Below are 16,970 nucleotides of genomic sequence, written 5' to 3'. Positions count from 1 at the left end.
CTAAAGTCACCTGGGAGGAGGAAACCTCAACTGAGAAATTATCTTTATCATATTGGCCTGTGCACAAGTCTGTGATGCGTTTTCCTGATTCGTGGTTTTGACATGGGAGGGTCAGGCCACTATGAGCAGTGTCAACCGTGGGCAGCCAGTTTTGAGTTGTATTGGAAAGCAAGCTGAACAAGGTAGTAAGTAGGTTACTGCTTCAGTTCCTGGGGCTTTGAATTCCCTCTCCGACTTCCCCCAATGATGGTGTATAGCCTGCAAAATGAAATCGATTATTTCCTCCACAAATTGCTTCTAGGTTATACTGTTTACCACAGCAACAGAGAAGTATACTATGGCATGTCCCTAGCACTACATAAAACAGGTGTGGTGGTGCATGTCTGAGATCCCAGCAGAGGGGTAGTAGGAAAATCAGACGTTCAAGGTCATTTATTCCGCTACTTGGTAAGTTTGAGCTCAGTCTCAAATGTACAAGATCCTATTTTCAAAATAAATTTAAAAACAAAATCACAGTGTCATAACCAACCTGCCAGCCCAGAGTTGCCAGTCATAATAGCTCCATTGTTTCCGCAGAGAACTGCATAGAATTCTAACCGAATAGCTTAGCTTTGAAATCCATAGTGGAACTGTTTCTAAGCTAGTGATTTCATAATATTAACTACACTGAAATAAGGCCAGGCCTGGTAGCACAAGCCTAAATATCCCATCTGATCTGAGAACTAAGACACAGATGTTAAAGTTGTGTGTTCAAGGTCAGTCTGGTCTACTTAATGAGACCCTTGTCTCAAAATAAAAAGGGAAAACAAGCATGGAGCTGTATTTCAGTGGTGAAGTGCTTGCCTAACACACACATGACTACGGGTTCCATCCCCAGTAACACAAAAATAAGAATAAACAAATAAATAAATAACTCAAAGCAAGTAGTTTGAGTGGGAGCTAAAATTACAGGATTGAAAATATTTACCAGGGCAAGAAGAGAAATTAAAATATGCAGAATATGCATTTAGCAATTATGGCTACAGAAAGAAAAACACTTATTGGCCAAAGAGGAGAGTGAGGACCCAAGCAAGTGAGGGAGGGAGAGGGAAGAGAGGGGGTGGGGAGAGAGAGGGGAGGAGAGGAGGGGAGGAGGAGGAGCAGAAGAAGAAGAGGAGGAGGAGGGGAAGAAGAAGAAGGAGGAGGAGGAGGAGGAGGAGAAGAAGAAAGGAGAAAGAAGAAAGGAGAAAGAAGAAAGAAGAAAGAAGAAACTACTAGCTAATATATTATAGTCTAACCAGTCCATCTGATGTCTCAGAAAATTGAGCAGTTGGGATCATTGTTATTTTTTGTATTTCAAATGTCCTGTCTGCTTTAGGTGAAAACTGTGTCAACATTGCATGGTCATAATAACTAAAGAGAAAGGAAAAAGCAAGTGAGCCAACAAACAAAAATGTCCACAGCTGGCCTTCTTTTTAAAAATAAAATTCCAAGCAAAGAAAACGGAGGGCAAAATAAGTAGACAAGTCTTCCAATGAGTGCCAAAAACGGAGGGGACACAGCAAAGGTTACAGTCCTGTGCTGAACGGGGACTGGACACTGGGGGATCTGGAGGCTGAGTTCTGACTTGTCTCTGTAGAAGTGTTTGTGCCTCATTATGGAGGCCCTTGGGGACTCTTCCCTCTCCCTTGAAATGTGGGGAAGATGTCCGGGATGGAATTGACCTGGTTGTGAAGTTAGGAAGACTGCAATAGATACCAAACAGCAGGGCATCATGGGCATCGCTCTGGTGAATTTTCCCATTAGTCAAAGTGCCTACCTCTCCTTTCATAGATGCGTCCTTCAGTTATGGCCCCATCTCCTCACCATCCACTTTCAGAAACTTATTTTCCACAGATTTGCCCAGCGATAATGGAATAGAAGTCTGAAGGTATAAGAAAAGGACGTAAAAACCAGAATAGTCATTGTAACCCCAGGAGAACGTGGTGTTTGGGAGCTGATAACAGAACTTTTTCATTTACCTGGCTTTCTGAGGATAGCTTTTACTAATGTACGTGATTGTTAAGATGGTGTCAAATATGTCTTAAATTAGAGTGAGGAAGCTGCTTGGGTTCAAAATCCCCCTGAACATGGGTGGCTTGGGAGTTTTTTCACTTTAGCCATAAAACCCTCCTCTGACCTTATAATACTGAAGATGATGCCATGGCCACAGCTTGATCAGTGTGAGCTGTTCCAGCATCTTTGTGAAGAACGGAAATTGCCAGAATTTTCTATCAAAGCACGATACTCTCCCCGTACTACTCCCAGCTTAGCATGTTAAGTCAACAATGAAACAGCTGGACTTAGCCAGTCAAGCAGGATTGAAACTTCAAAACTTCTACAGAGTCCGATCCTATGGTTTGCTCTTCTTATACACCTAAACACAGTTAACCGTTAGGCCAAAGCTCTTCATGTGACAATTCTCATGACAAAGTTTCAGGGGCGGCTGACTATATTGAAATTTCTCTGCAAAATAACAAGCTATAGCAAAGTACCTTAGACCCTTATCATAAAAATGCATTCTATTGACTGGGAAACAGTGTTTCAGGACTGGACCTATAGAGGAAGAGTTTGTAATAGGCATTAGAATAGGCCTTCTTCATAAGGAGTTCTATCCACTGAGAGAAAAAGCTCAAGGTTAGGGCCTAAACAATTCTCAGGATTTGGGGGAAATTCAGCTGGCTCCTAATAGAATAACAAGGGGTCACTAGGTTGTTTGCCCACTTTCACACCAGCACACCAGGTAACCAGGTGTCATCCTTCCTACCATTGAAGAAAGCAGGCCTACAGTGCTGAACAGTTCTGGTTTCCCCAATACTTGCTCTAGGCTGTGCTTCCCACAATGATTCCTTCCCTATGGCAAGAGATCCAGAATGGCAGACACTGCAGCACTCTACCACAGAAACCAAAAGGGATGGTTTTGCTCTCCTATGCTGTCCTGGTGAATCGCCCCTTGAGTATTTAACTTAAAGGCTGAGGAAATGGCTTAGTCAGCAAAGGGCTTGCTGTTCAAATGTGAGGACCTGACTTCAATCCCCCAGAAACATGTCAAAAAATAAATAAATAAGTTGGGTGTGGTGATATGTGCTTGTCTTCCCAGCATGCATTTCCAGCACTAGGGAGATGGTTCAATGGCCAGCCATCTTAGTCCACTTGGTGATTCCCTAGGCAATGAGAGACATTGTCTCAAAAGAATAATAATAATCAAAAACCAAAATCCAAGGTTTAAGATCCTGAGAAACAGCATGTAAATAGTCCTCTGGCACATGTGCACACGTACACACACACACACACACACACACACACACACACACACACACACACACAGGCACCCTAAGTAATTCCCAAAGACCCTTCATGAAACAGAAGCTTCTGTTCTCCACTGAAGGGGAATACCAACTTGCCTCCTACCTAGGAGAATCAGGCAAAAAATCATTTTGGTATAAGGTTTTCTGTGTATTCTCTGTGATCTTTTTACTATGTTTTCTTTGTGGTCTGAGCTGTTCCCAGCTTTATTTTGTCACTATTTTCCACATTGAAAGTTGAAAGCAAATACAGACAGATGACACAATCCCCAGGTTTATATCAGAGCTCTGCAGTTGGCATCAGGACCACACATGGTTCAGAACAGACAGAGTAGATTCTAACCATCGGGTATAGAAAGCAACTGGTGTCATGACACCTATTCATGCATAGTCCTGGTGGGACGTGCTTACACTCCCAGCCTCCAACACAGGATGGTGGCAAACCTGGTCCTTTGAACTGCTCACAACAGGAAAGACATTCAGTAGGACCATTGTGAAGATCCTGAAAGACCACTCAATTCTACACCTGAAGCGAGCAGTGAATCCCAGCTTTAGGCAGCCTCAATGGTTGTTTGAACATCAGTTGAACCTTCTGATACTAATAGTTCTTAGTCTTATGCCAACTTGATAGGATCTAGAATCATCTGAGAGACAAATGTCTGGGCGTACTGGTGAGTGACTACATAGATTAGGTTTACTGAGGTGGGAAGACCGACACTAAATACCGGCTGCAGTATCCCAGGGTTTGGGGTCTTACAATGAATAGAGGAAAAAGGTGGGCTGAGGACAGGCATTCATCTCTTTCTGCTTCCTGATTCTAATGGATACAATGTGAGCAGCTGCCTCAGGCTCCTTCCATTATGTTATCTGTCCTAGGATGGACTGACTATACCCTCAGAGTGTGAGGCAAAATAAACCCTTCCTCCCTACTTCGCTTTTGTCAAATATTTTGTTACAGTCCTCTTGACTCCTTTTCTGAGTTCTTCCTCCTCTCAGCTCCATAAGTGGTCGATGACAGAAATGTTGTCTCCATCCACCTCCCAGTGACTCCTTCCCCAAAAGGGCATCCAGATTCAAACTGGTTCATTGTCCTCCTTCCCTCCAGCACAGCTGGACCACACAGGTATGCCTGAGGGACTGGCAGTCAATGCAAGCCTTCATGGAGCTCTTGTCTGCCACCCTTATCCTACCAGCTACAACTGGTTCCAAAACAGGTGCTCTAGGAACACCTCGACTCCCAATGCAGTTTCTGCTCACAAGCCTTCCCAGCTTGCTTGTTTGTACCTTACCTACTAATGGGCTTGTTTATCCCTGAAGGTCATTTCTTTCCAGTCGATGGTGCATGCTCTCTCTTCTCTCAGTTTCCGTGTATAATAAAATGCTTCTGTTAGTCTCTGTATAGTGTTGAGCTGTCGCCTGCATTTCACCTAACTTACACCTCAGACCATGGCTTCAGTCTTACTCAGGGTCCTTCTTCTACCTGTCTTTGGTAGGGATAAACTAATAACAGGCTGGACAATAAGTAAATTTCCCATGATAGGGTCACAAGCCCATGGATCAGAACAGACACACTAGGTTATTTGCCCCGATGAATGTTTCTATTGTATTTTCTGACCATTCTTGACCACCCACTTCCCAGAAGCACCATCAGAACCAAGAGATGGAGACACTTCAAGAACAAGTTAAAGGGAAATACAATAATATGCTCGGAATGGCAGTAAAAGTCAACAGGGAGTAGGAACTGACCTTAGCAGTGCTCTTGGGGAAGGGGGGGTGGTCTGTTACATGCTTCCCCCTCTCTGTTTCTGTCACTTTTCCCATCTCTCATTGTCATGTGTACTTTAAAACTTTCCCAAAAGGTCACATGTCATTTGTGGAGTTTTGTTAATTTTTAATTTAATTCACTTTAGTGTGACTATGCATTCATACATCCACAAGCCATGAATGAGTATGTGGATATCAGAGGACAGCTTATGAGTGTTGGTTCTTTCTTTTTGCTAGGGGTTGTAGCTTTAATTTTTTAACAGTCTACTTTTAATGATGGTTTAAAACACATTAACCTCCCTTCTAGCCCACCACCCACCAGAGGAAGTGGAAAGGAAAGGACACGGGGGAAGTGGGCCTGTTTACAAATGGTTCTCTGAAGCAAATCTTTGTTGTCAGGACATCTTCAGTTCGGTTCAGGTCAGTAGCAGCAGCTCAGTCAACTTGCAAACACTTCACGGATACACCAGCAGTACAGTTCAGTAGAGTCGGGATAGCAGCATTGGTGGCATGATCTGGCAGGAACAGCCAGGCTCAGTCAAACGAGCACGAGTCAGCAGAGGGACAGGGGCAGCAGGAAAAGTTCTATGCTGTGTCTCTCTCAGTGAAGCAAAGATCAGCGAAGATACAAGATCAATAAGCATTACACAGCTATCTCAGCCAGTAAATAAGTCAAACTCTCACAGTCCAATTGAGCCCTATTTATACCCTCCAACCAACATGCGCCCTCCATGGGTCTTGCTTCAGCCCTACGTCTGGTCTCAGCATGTGAGTCTATCTCAGCTGATCTCACTCTGCCAATTGGCCTGAGTCTGCAGAAGTGGCAAGAAGTTGCTGGCACACAACCAGAATATTTTTGGTCAGTTTCTCTCTGTGGAGTCCCGACAAATGGAGCTCAACTATGCAATGTAAGGCACACTGACACATGCGTGTCATTAGCAAAGAATCCTTCATCGAGTGTCCTTTTATGTGCTTGCTTTAGCAGAACATCCTTTCACCTGTGTCTGCTTCATCAAAAAATTCCTTCAGGAGTCTGCCTTGGAAACATTCCCTCATGTGTTTGCCCCAGCAAAACACCATCCAACAACAATTGACTTTCCAAAGAACTCTTAAGTTTCTACTTCAGGGGGTTCCAAGGATTGAACTCCGGTCACCAGGCTCAGCATTGAGTACCTTTACTAACTGCATCATCTCCACAGCCCAGGGTCACATTTCATAAAAGGACAAGCTGGTAGTGTGCATGTGTCTGTTCTAAATAGATCTTGAAGCTGTCAAGTGCTTCTTTTATTGCAAGACTCTGAACATAGTCAAGAAACTGTATCATGTGGGATTTTTAAAATAACAGATTATTCCAAGCTTTTCCTTATATGATGCTAGTATGTGAAACCCTCCCCTCAGAGTTCACCAGCCGTGCTTCTGTGACGACTACACTGTTAAACTTACTATTTTATAATGATTCATAGGCAGTGTCTATGTGGACATGTCATCATTCTCTTTCCCCTCAAATGTTTACAATTCCTGAGCCCAGTAGAATATTCTGATACCAGTGTGTATAGCCTCTGTGATTCATAATTTTTGTAAGACCAAAAAGGTTCCTTACCTCCAAAACATTTTCTATGTGATTCACAGTGCCATGTAAAAGTGGGTTAATCCAGTGATAGGTTTCTTTAAAGACTTAATGAAAGGAAAAGCAGGAAAGAACACAACCTGTCCATTAGTTGCTGACTTGTTACTGTGGCCAAATATTTGACAGAAGCAACATAAAGCAGGAAGGGTTTACTTTGACTCACAGTCCTAGAGTATAGTCCAACATGGTGGGGAGACATGACTTGTGGGAAGAAGCAGGAGACAATTGGTAACATTGTATCAGTGGTTGGGAAAAGAGATGAATGCTGGTACTCACCCTGCTTTCTCCTTTTTGTTCAGAACTTCAGTGGGATGATGCCACCCAAACACAATGCGGGTCTTCCCTCCTCAGTCAAACATGGGGTATACCTCTTAAGTGACTGCAAATCTAGTCAGGTTGGTTAACCGTCACAAAAATAAAAAGGAGATAGAGTTAAACATTGATGCCATTCGCCTTGCAGTCTCCCTGTCAGTTCACTGGAGTGCGAACTTCTGATTTTGAAATTAAAGCTATTTCCCTCTGCGAGGTATTCATATTATAAAACACTAAAAAGAAAGAAAAACTAAACACAACATATCAACACCAACCATATTAAAACTAAAAGCAGAATGTTTCCTGTTTTCTCACCTGAAGACAACCAAAGGTAGCAAAGGAGAGAGAGGTGGCTGTGGGGTGTAGGGAAGTAACTCAGTGGTGCATTAGCATGAGGACCTGAGTTCTGAACCCCAGAACTCATGTAAAAGCAGGCAGAGTGGCACAGACCTGTCGATAATCCTGGGAAGTACAGACAGGTAGATCTTGGGGAATTTTTGGATAGCCAAAGTTGCCTACCCTTAGTCTAACACATTCCCCCTTTCTTCTGATTACAGAATACAAAGATTCTTCCCTCAGTTGTCTCTCTGCATCCTATTCTCCTCGTATCTGATACCCATCACTAGAGTAGGCAGCCTGGAATGCTCTTCTTGGGCAACTGACTGGCTCAGGAATGTATTCACAATCCACACATCAAACAAAAGAATGAGATAAGCATGCCTCTGGAAGGAAAATACCCTGACCTCAAACTTTTCTCTGTGATGTGACTTTAGAAGTCCACCGAAGCATGGGCTGTTATTTTCACCTTTGTCTTGGTTGGAGCATGCTCAAGAATTGAACCACCAGATGGAAATATAGGTGACCTCCTACTGACTGGCAGCTATGTGATCTTTGGTTCCAGCTCTGTATGAATTCAGTTCTGTACTTTGGCTGTGCAATCATAGCCATTAATTAACTTTTCTGGTTCAGGCAATCTAGCATGCACTTGTTTATGATTGTTAACCTTAATTGAGGAATTGCTTGCAGCAGATTGGCTTGTGGGCATATCTGTAGGGCATTTTCTTAATTACTAATTGTGTAGGAGGGCCCAACCCACTGTGGGCAGTAGGTAGTCTTAGGACTACCTAGTAAGCAGCAATCCTCTGAGGTTTCTGCTTCAAGCATTGTCTTAAGTCCCACCCTTGGCTTTCCTCAGTGACAGAATATAAACCAGTGTGATTAAAACCAAAACAACAAAGAAAACCGAAACAACAAAACCCTTTCTTCCTGGGGTTGCTTTGGCTATGTATGATGTCTATTACAGCAACAGAGAAAGCAAAGTGGAACACATACACCGTAAGGTCAGGTATGAGTACTGGTGACCACAGAAGTCAAAAGAAAGTGTTGGATATCCTGCAGTTACCAGCAGTCATGAGTTACCTGACCTGGGTAGGGAAAGCTGAACACCAGTGTTGTGCCAAGAGCAGGAAATGCTCTAAACCACTGAGCCATCTCCCCAGCTCACATGACCACCTTTCTCTTATGTCACATGAAGTCCAGCTACCAAGACAAAACTTGATTTAAAAGAGAATTCTATGTTGGGCTCGATGCCTATATTCTCAATACCTGGGAGATAGAGGCTGGGGGATCAAGACACCAAGCCACCCTGGCTACCTAGCAAGATCCTGTCTCAGACAAATAATAAGAACAAGAATCCTGATAAACCTTCCCCTTGGTTTCTGTTATGGAGATAAGTTTGACACTATTGCTGATACGAAATTTATATTTAAATATGCTCAACTTTGGTCACTGGAGAATGCTGCCTTTGATCATCTGTAGGTAAATTCTGTTCCGTTTCCCCTTTGTTACATTTCTCAGGCTCTTTCTAGTGTTATCAAGGAATTAGGATTCCCTTTGGTGGGTTCTTAGCTTTCTTATATATAAAAGAATTTCAAAAACAGACTTAGAAGGAAGCTTGGGACCATCTTATATCAGTTTGAGAGAAAAACAGCAGGGTAAGTAAGATGCAAATCCCAGTAGCTGGTGAGATGGAGATGCAGAAGAGGGAGAAAGTCACATTGTTTTGAGTTAGAGATGAGTGTGAAAGCAACATCATGGGGTAGGGGATACTTCATACAAAGAGTGAGAGTGCCCAGCCTGAGGGCAAGCAGGCATAGGATTCAAGAACAGGAGCAGAAAAAAAATTGTGTGTGTGTGTGTGTGTGTGTGTGTGTGTGTGTGTGTGCACGTGTGTGCATGTGTGATCTCAATAGCTTTTCTAAGCACTTGAGGACTGTAAGCAACGGAAGGGGAGGACTTACAAAGCACATAAGCACATTACCCCTTTAAAGGATGATTATTCCACCCACTTCGGTAAAATGTCATCAGTTATATTCATTTTGTGAGGAGTGGCCTCCCTCTCTCTTTAGAGAGAAGACAATAGTACATCATATTTTAGGAAGTTTAGAATATCAAGTCTCTACCCTGGGTCAGAAGTGGCAGTAACTTTTTCCCTAGTGGGCCTCAATAAACCCCTGGCTCCCCCCACCTCTTCCATTTCACATAATATTTTAAATTCTAGTGGTTGGGGGCAGCTATGAAACTTTCCCTTTCTTAAAATTAATGTTTTACCAGAGAAACAGGAGGCAGAGTCCAAGGCTGGTTATGAAGTAAGGGTCCATGCTCACGGACATATAAGCCTACTATAAAGCTTGCCTGGGATTGCAAACTCAGACAAGGCCATATTTTTATATCGATTCCATGTTTTGATGATTGACATACTTAGTAGCACCCAGTGTACAGAAAGGAAACATTATATTGCCCTTTACAGAAAGGAACATCCTTTAGGACTCCTAAAGATTGGCAATAAGAGAACTGAAAGACAAAAATGCTGTGCTTAAGAGAAAATAAGGACATTTGCAAAAGAAATGTAAGGAGAGAGGCCAACAAAATTGCTCAGTGATTAAAGGAGCTTGCGGTAAAACCTGATGATCTGAATTCAATTCCTGGAGCCCATGTAAAGATGGAAGAACAAACTCCAAAGTTGTTCTCTCACCTTCAGACATACATTGTGGCATAAATGTGTCCCTGTTGCTGTAAAATTATAAACAATGACACTCATCCTGGTTGCCTGCGAGTTCCCACTCCCAAGGATCTGTGCTCTAGCTGTTTCTCTGTTACCGTCCCCTTGGCAGTTGTTACCATGCCTGAGATTCACATAGTGTTCCGTGGGTTGTGCTAGCATGGCCCCACATCATGCTAGCCCCAAGCATTCTATAGACTAGCACAGCTCCCTGTCACAAACTCTGTTCATACTCCCAACACCCAGTGAAATCATTACTCAGCAAACTGGAACCCAACAGCCAGATTTATGTGTTAAATGCTCAATGTACAATACATTCACACAATTAATTAACTTACAACCAATTAATAAGATATAATTTGCCCACCTAGACACACAAAGCCCTGTACACATCCATCCCTTATGAAATTCATAACAACCTGTAAAGGTGCAGAGAGGAATCTTAACATCCACCGCCATGTTCTCTCCCCTGCTTCCTTTCCTTGCTCCAGTCTCCTCCTCTCTAAAACTTTTCTCCCGCCCATCCTTCCTTCTCATCCAATGACAGGCCTCGTTCTATCTTGTACCTGCCTCACCTGTATGACATCCTACCTGTCCCTTCCATCCACCACACACAGCCTAAAATAATCTGTAAAACTCCTTAAAGATATATATCTTGCTTTTTTTTTTCTGGCTATGACAAAAATATCCTGACAAAAGCAACCAAAGGAGAAACACCTTGTCACCCTGATATCAAACCTTTCTACCATTCTCCTCATAGGCTCATAACCATGTTGTCATGTAGAATAGTCAGAAGGAACCCAAAACAGGATACATGGCTACTGTAAAGGCAGTGGTGAGTATCCTTAGAGAGAGCTACACCCATTCTCTTGGGTATGTCTTACTCCTTTCTTGAGTGCCTCTCCTTTTCTTAACCCTCCTACTAAAAATGGCTGCTTTGTCCCAACTTATCAGGAACCTTTTTCTGCAGCCAAGTCAAGATACCAGCTTTATAAAGTCACGTCCCTAAGAGGAAAGCAAGAAGTCAGGCTGTTAGCAGATGCACTGAGTCGTGTCTGTACCCTACAGCTGCTGTCAATACCATTTTAAAATACGTTTACCTCTCATGTAGACCTAAACGAGGAGGAAAGTAAGGTAGATGATTATTCTTTATTTTTTTATTTTCATCTTTCTCTTTTGAATCGTTTTAGTGAAACGAATGGCTTCAGAGCAAGGGCAGGGGGTACAGAGGGATAAGGAGAAACAGAGGAATAGAAGAATGATGGAGAAAATAAAACAAGAAAAGAAGAGGGAAGGTAGAGCTAGGAGGGAAGAAGTGTAGGAGGAGGAGCAGGTGAGGAGGAGGAAGGGAGGAAGAGGAGGAGGTGCAGGAGGACCAGGTGAAACATGACTGTGCCTTTGCAGCTCCATATCTTCACGTTTTCTATTTTGGCTTGACAAAGTATGCTGATTATAGAATTTCTTAAAAGGTCATTTGGTAAAATGAAATAAATGACTTGGAAAAAAATAATCCTAAAGGGAAATTGTTATGAACAATTAAATCACAATAATCATAATTTAAACCTCTTAGCAATTAGTCTTCTCATGAACATCTACAACTCCAAAGTGATCTTTACAAAAATGAGTCTTGGCAACCAATTAGTGCTGGGCCAAGCCTGATTTATTATTTATTTATATTTTAAGGGCAGAAAATGCTGAGGAAGATTCCTAGAAAGGATCATTTAAAATACCCACATGCAATCATATTTTCTGAAAAGCAGATGGCATGGGATTTTATTATAAATTAAAAATATTGTGCCTACTTCCATTCCAGTGAATACCCTGCAATAACTTAGAGACATTTGCAGTGTCTGTGCAAATTAAATCTGTGTGATGATAGTTATTATTTTCACTTATTAACAAAAGAATATAGTAAGCCACTTTGGGTGACTATTGCTAGCTCTATTTAGAAACAGAACATCACCACCTGTGTTCTAATGATTACATCTGATGTAAAATTTTACATGAAATGCAACAACATCCTCTTTCATTAAATATGTATTTTTGAATTTTTTTCCAAGGCAGTCACTCATGTAGCTCAAGGATTGGGAACTCTTTGTAGCCAAGATGCATTTGGGGTCCTGATTTTCTCTCCTCTTCCCATCAGAGTGCTGGATTACAGGTATGAGCCACTACACTTGGTTTTTAAGGTATAGGGGATAGAAGCCAGGGTTTGTCCAGGTTAGGTAACTATCAACTGAGCCACATCCCTAACCATTTAAATTTAACTTTCCAAATACACTAATAAGGATGAAGCAGCAATAATGTTGGATACTAGTGACATTTACTGAGTCTTCCCACCATCTACAAGCTAAGAAATCAGTGTCATGAGTAGCTGATGAAAGCTTCTCCGTGTTTATACACAGTGTGATGCTGATTCAAGTTTACTCCATAAAATCAGTCCCTGACATAAAATAACCTTAGAGTTTTATTGCTGTGAAGAGACACCTTGACCACAGCAACTCTTATAACAACAACAACAACAACAACAAAATTTAATTGGGACTGACTCACAGTTTCAGAGGTTTAGTGGATTATCATCATGGTGGGAAGCATGGTTGCTGGCAGACAGACAGGGTGCTGCAGAGGTAGCCAATATTTCTACATCTGGATCCAGAGGCACAGGAGGAGACTGACAGACCTGGCGTGGCTTGAGCATTTGAGACCTCAAAGCCTGTTCCCTAGTGATGCACATCCTCCAACAAGGCCACATCTACTCCAACAAGGCCCTGCTCCTAATAAGGCCACTCCCTATGGGCCTATGTGGGCAATTTTCTTTCAAATCATCCCATGTAGATTCCCTTATGATTTATCAAAAGCAAGACAAAACAGTAAAACTGGTCGTATACCCTTGTCACTTGTTTCAGGAAGATAGAAGATGTTCAAAGAATTCGGAAGGAAAGACTAAAAATCCACTTGCTAACAACAGAGTATAATTTTAAAAAGATCAACAATGGCTAGTTTCTCTTACATGGTACCTGTGATCTGGAGGCTAGATCTTTCACCAGTAAGCAGCAATTAAACACCCCAAAATTCATTGTCCCAGCTCCTGAGAGCTTGGGATTAGAACTGAAACAGAGAAGCAACTAAAATCTTATGAGGATGTTTGCAAACTGCAGAAAACAAAGGAAAGATTTGCTGACCCTTTCCATGATCTGCCTCTCAGGAGTCCTTCAATAGGAGGGGGATAGGGTGGGAAGTGGGAGACTCAAAAAAGGAGAAGCTACATGGAAAAAAGGAATGAGAAGAAATCCCAGAGCAGGGAAAGCCCACACAGGAATACTACAGGGGATCAGAGGTGCACAGCTAGGTTCTTTTTGCTCCTAGCCATTCTGGCCCCTCCTTCTTCTACTTATCAATCCAGGACACAGCCTTGGCTCCATCACGGCCCCACCTTTGCCCTACACAGTTCTACCTACTCTCCCAGTTCTGTTCACTCTTCTAGGTCTATGTTCCTCCCACTTATGTATCCTCCCACTAGGTTTAGGGTCTGGGACTCTTGTAGGTCCCAAGACTTTACAAGATATTAATGGAGGTGAACAAAGGTTTTCAGAGAGCTATCTGTGATGGCTATTTTTCCCTTTTCTCAAGTGGGAAACCTGGGGTTGTTTCAAAAGCCAGGTCAATGAAAACAAAACACTTGCTACCCTGTAGGTTGATGTCATTATACGGGTAAAGGCAGACAAGTTAGGTCAAAGCCATGATTGGACAGTAAAAAAAAAAAAAAAAAAAAATAAGGCAGGGACAAAGCTTTTATAAAGTGGGAGAGAAGGAGAATCAAGATCGAGACGGGGAAGGGTGACCCAAATCTGGGTGGTCTTGAGTTGTCAAGGTAGCTGGGATGAATTTCTGTAGGCAAATTTATCTTATCTAGGTGGGAGGTTTATATCCTTATCAATTGGTTTTAAGTTTATTGTGTGGATGTACTGTGGACTGAGAATTTAACATATAAATCTGATTGTTGGGTTACAGTTTGTTGAGTCTTGATTTTACCAGGTAGTTGGAACCAGAAAGTTCGAGGCTACCAGAGGGCCGCTGGGAGAGATACTAATCTGAGATAAATTAGGGCTAGATCCCATGGCCCGCTGGAGCTGAACTAGCAAGGGAGAGACCACCAGGGTACACACACGGGAACCATTCTGACCGATTTGTACTGCAACACTGACCCACCTCCACAACCCACACACTGTGCTGTGGAGCCCACATTCAGTCTCTTCCCCAAGTCTAAACATGTCTCGAGTTATCCTCTAGAACAGTTGGTTAAGAAATCAAAGATACATACTTTTCTTGACTACTGGAGTGAAAATAGACACTTTCTTTTAAAAATTTAAATAATATATAATTCTCAAAATAGCCACTAATGGATTTGGTATGTTCTCTTTGAGTTATTCTTAAATGAATATACATATATTTTTATCCCCAAATGTAGTTGTATATATCATTCTATGGCTTCTCAGATGTGATGGCCAATTTAGACATCTTTCCCTGTTGATATATACAGATCATCTTGCTGTTTGAATGGCTGTATGCTGGGTGTCCATAATTATTTATCTTAGCTTTTTTCAAAAAAGAATGTTTAGACAGTTTCTCTTGTTTGCGTCAGTGAGTTTGCACATGTGTTATATATGTTTTATTATAGGATAAATTCCTAAAGTAGAATACTTGGGTGAAATGTATTCATCACAATTTTTTTTTTTTTGAAACAGAGTGGCATGTAGCCCAGGTTGGCCTCAAACTAGCTATCTGGACAAGAATAACCTTGAATTCTTGATCTTTCTGCTTCCATCTCTCAAGGGCTGAAATTACAGGTGTGCCCCACCATAGGGGCAAAAAAATAACCTCTTTATCTTTTCTTTCCTTTTTTTTTCTTTTTCTCTTTTGAGTGGGACTGTTCCCCACAGGCTCATATATTTGAATGCTCGGTCTCTGGTTGGTGGAAGTGTTTGGTAAGGAAACACTGACATGGTACATACCACATTAAAGGAAGTGTGTCATCGTGGGTAGGCTTTGAGCTTTCAAAAGCCTATGACATTCCATGGACTCTGTGTTTCTCCTATAGCAACATGCCTGCCTGCCTTCTCCCCACCATGATGATTATGGACTGACCCTCTGAAACTGTAAGCAAACTCCCAATTGAAGGCTTTATTTTATGAGTTGCCTTGGTAATGGTGCTTCTTCACAGCAATAGAGAAGTAACTGAGACATTGACTTTGAGCTTGCAGAGATCCTGCTGTCTCCACCTCCCAATTACAGGTTGCTCCAGTTGTACACTACTGTGGAGATAAACACTATGACCAAAACAACAACAACAAGAACACACACACACACACACACACACACACACACACACACACACATCTTGAAGTAATAGTTCATCATAGAAGGAAGTCAGAGCAGGAACTAAAGCCAGGCAGGAACCTGGAAGCAAGAATAGAAGAATAAGTCATACAGGTGTGCTACCTTCTGGCTTGCTCTCCATGGCCTGTCAACTTACTTTTTTATACAACTCAAGATCATTGCTCAGAAAAGGCAAAGCCTACAATGGGCTGGACCCTCCCATGTCAATCATTAATTAAGAAAACGCCCCCACAGGCTTGCCCTCAGGCCAACCTGGTAGGAGGCTTTTTCTTAACTGAGGTTCCTTCTTCCAGATGCTTTGAACTTGTGTCAATTGACAAAAACAACTACAAAGTACAAGCCACAAGCCTAACCAGTAAGCAGGTGTGATTCGCTATACGTGGCTACTGTTCAGGACTTTTGATAAATAAAATGTGTTGCCCTAGAAGTGATGGTAACTTAATTGCATTGTCTTTCATTTCTGAGGCCAAGCCAAAACCTCAGGCCCTCACCTAACACCTGGGTTTCCTTCCTAGTTTCCTTTCTCTTCTCCCCTCATCTGGTGGATCATGTCACAGAACACTTTTCCAATGCTATCCAGCCATCTCCATCCTCTTAGCTAGTTTTCAACTCTTTTCTTACAGAGGAACTTTCAAGTGTTCTCAGAAACTCATTTCTATCATCTCTCTGGGCTCCCTCCCACATGAAACACTTGTTCATGGGGGTCCGGGGCTTCACAGAAAACCAGCCAAGGGAAAAGAGTTGTGGAACAACATATCTTTCCAGGTTTGGCCCAGCAGCAGTGCCTGGACCTCTAGGGTCTAGCATCTTGAGGCTGTGTGCTCCGAGGGTTTAAGCCCATGGCACGGCAGAGCTATAGACCATAGAGTCAGTGCCAAACAACAAAATGGCCACTTGGCTACTAGGTACTTGCCTCTTGTAATCACAGGTAGCCTGACACTTCAGGTACATTTAGTCTTAATTTTTAGTCTAGACTGTTGAGTAGCATTAATTTATTACCTGTTTATATTATATATTAAGTACATGTGTGTGTGAATGGATTTATGACATATTATATATTTGTCTAAATATATTTTGACATTTACCCCATTCCTCTCTTGTCCCCTCCCACCTCCTCCCTTTCTTTTCCAATTTAGTCTTCCTCCTACTTTGTCTTCTTTTCTTCTTCTTGTGACCCAGTGAGTTTAATCAGAGTTACTTACAGAACAGCTGTATAGGTATAGGGTAAACAGTTCATTACAGGAGCATGGGCACCTAGCCAGTGGTTATATCATTGAAGAACATGTCTTTTCTTCCCCCAGCAATATTTAACCACCTATATATCATCAGGGTCAGGATGAGTGAGGCCTCATCCTCCAGTTCTTAGGTTCTTCAAGCAGACTTCTTGATGGCTGCCCTACCACCTACTTCTTTCCTGACAGAGACCCTCCTAAGAGGGTGGTTCTTCTTTGAGCCACACCAACAAGCTAAAGGCTCAAGGAGGTTC

The 16,970-nt window shown here is 42.3% G+C and overlaps 2 long non-coding RNA genes across 2 annotated transcripts in view; one reads left to right on the top strand and one right to left on the bottom strand.

Moving 5' to 3' along the window:
* LOC120098511 (uncharacterized) overlaps window positions 1–16,970 on the top strand; it is a 47,183-nt gene that overhangs the window by 10,940 nt on the left and 19,273 nt on the right. The window contains exon 2 of the long non-coding RNA XR_005496763.2: window positions 12,148–12,248. This is a non-coding gene — a long non-coding RNA (uncharacterized LOC120098511). The remainder of the gene's footprint in view (window positions 1–12,147; window positions 12,249–16,970) is intronic.
* LOC120098512 (uncharacterized) lies at window positions 5,335–15,406 on the bottom strand. Its single transcript, XR_005496764.2, has 2 exons — window positions 6,991–15,406; window positions 5,335–5,602 (listed from the first exon to the last, which is right to left on the bottom strand). It is a non-coding gene; the product is annotated as an uncharacterized LOC120098512 (long non-coding RNA).

Source organism: Rattus norvegicus, chromosome 19 (genome assembly GCF_036323735.1).
Source record: "Rattus norvegicus strain BN/NHsdMcwi chromosome 19, GRCr8, whole genome shotgun sequence".
In the NCBI taxonomy this organism is placed as follows: Eukaryota; Metazoa; Chordata; class Mammalia; order Rodentia; family Muridae; genus Rattus; species Rattus norvegicus.
This window is presented reverse-complemented; position numbering and strand designations above follow the sequence as displayed.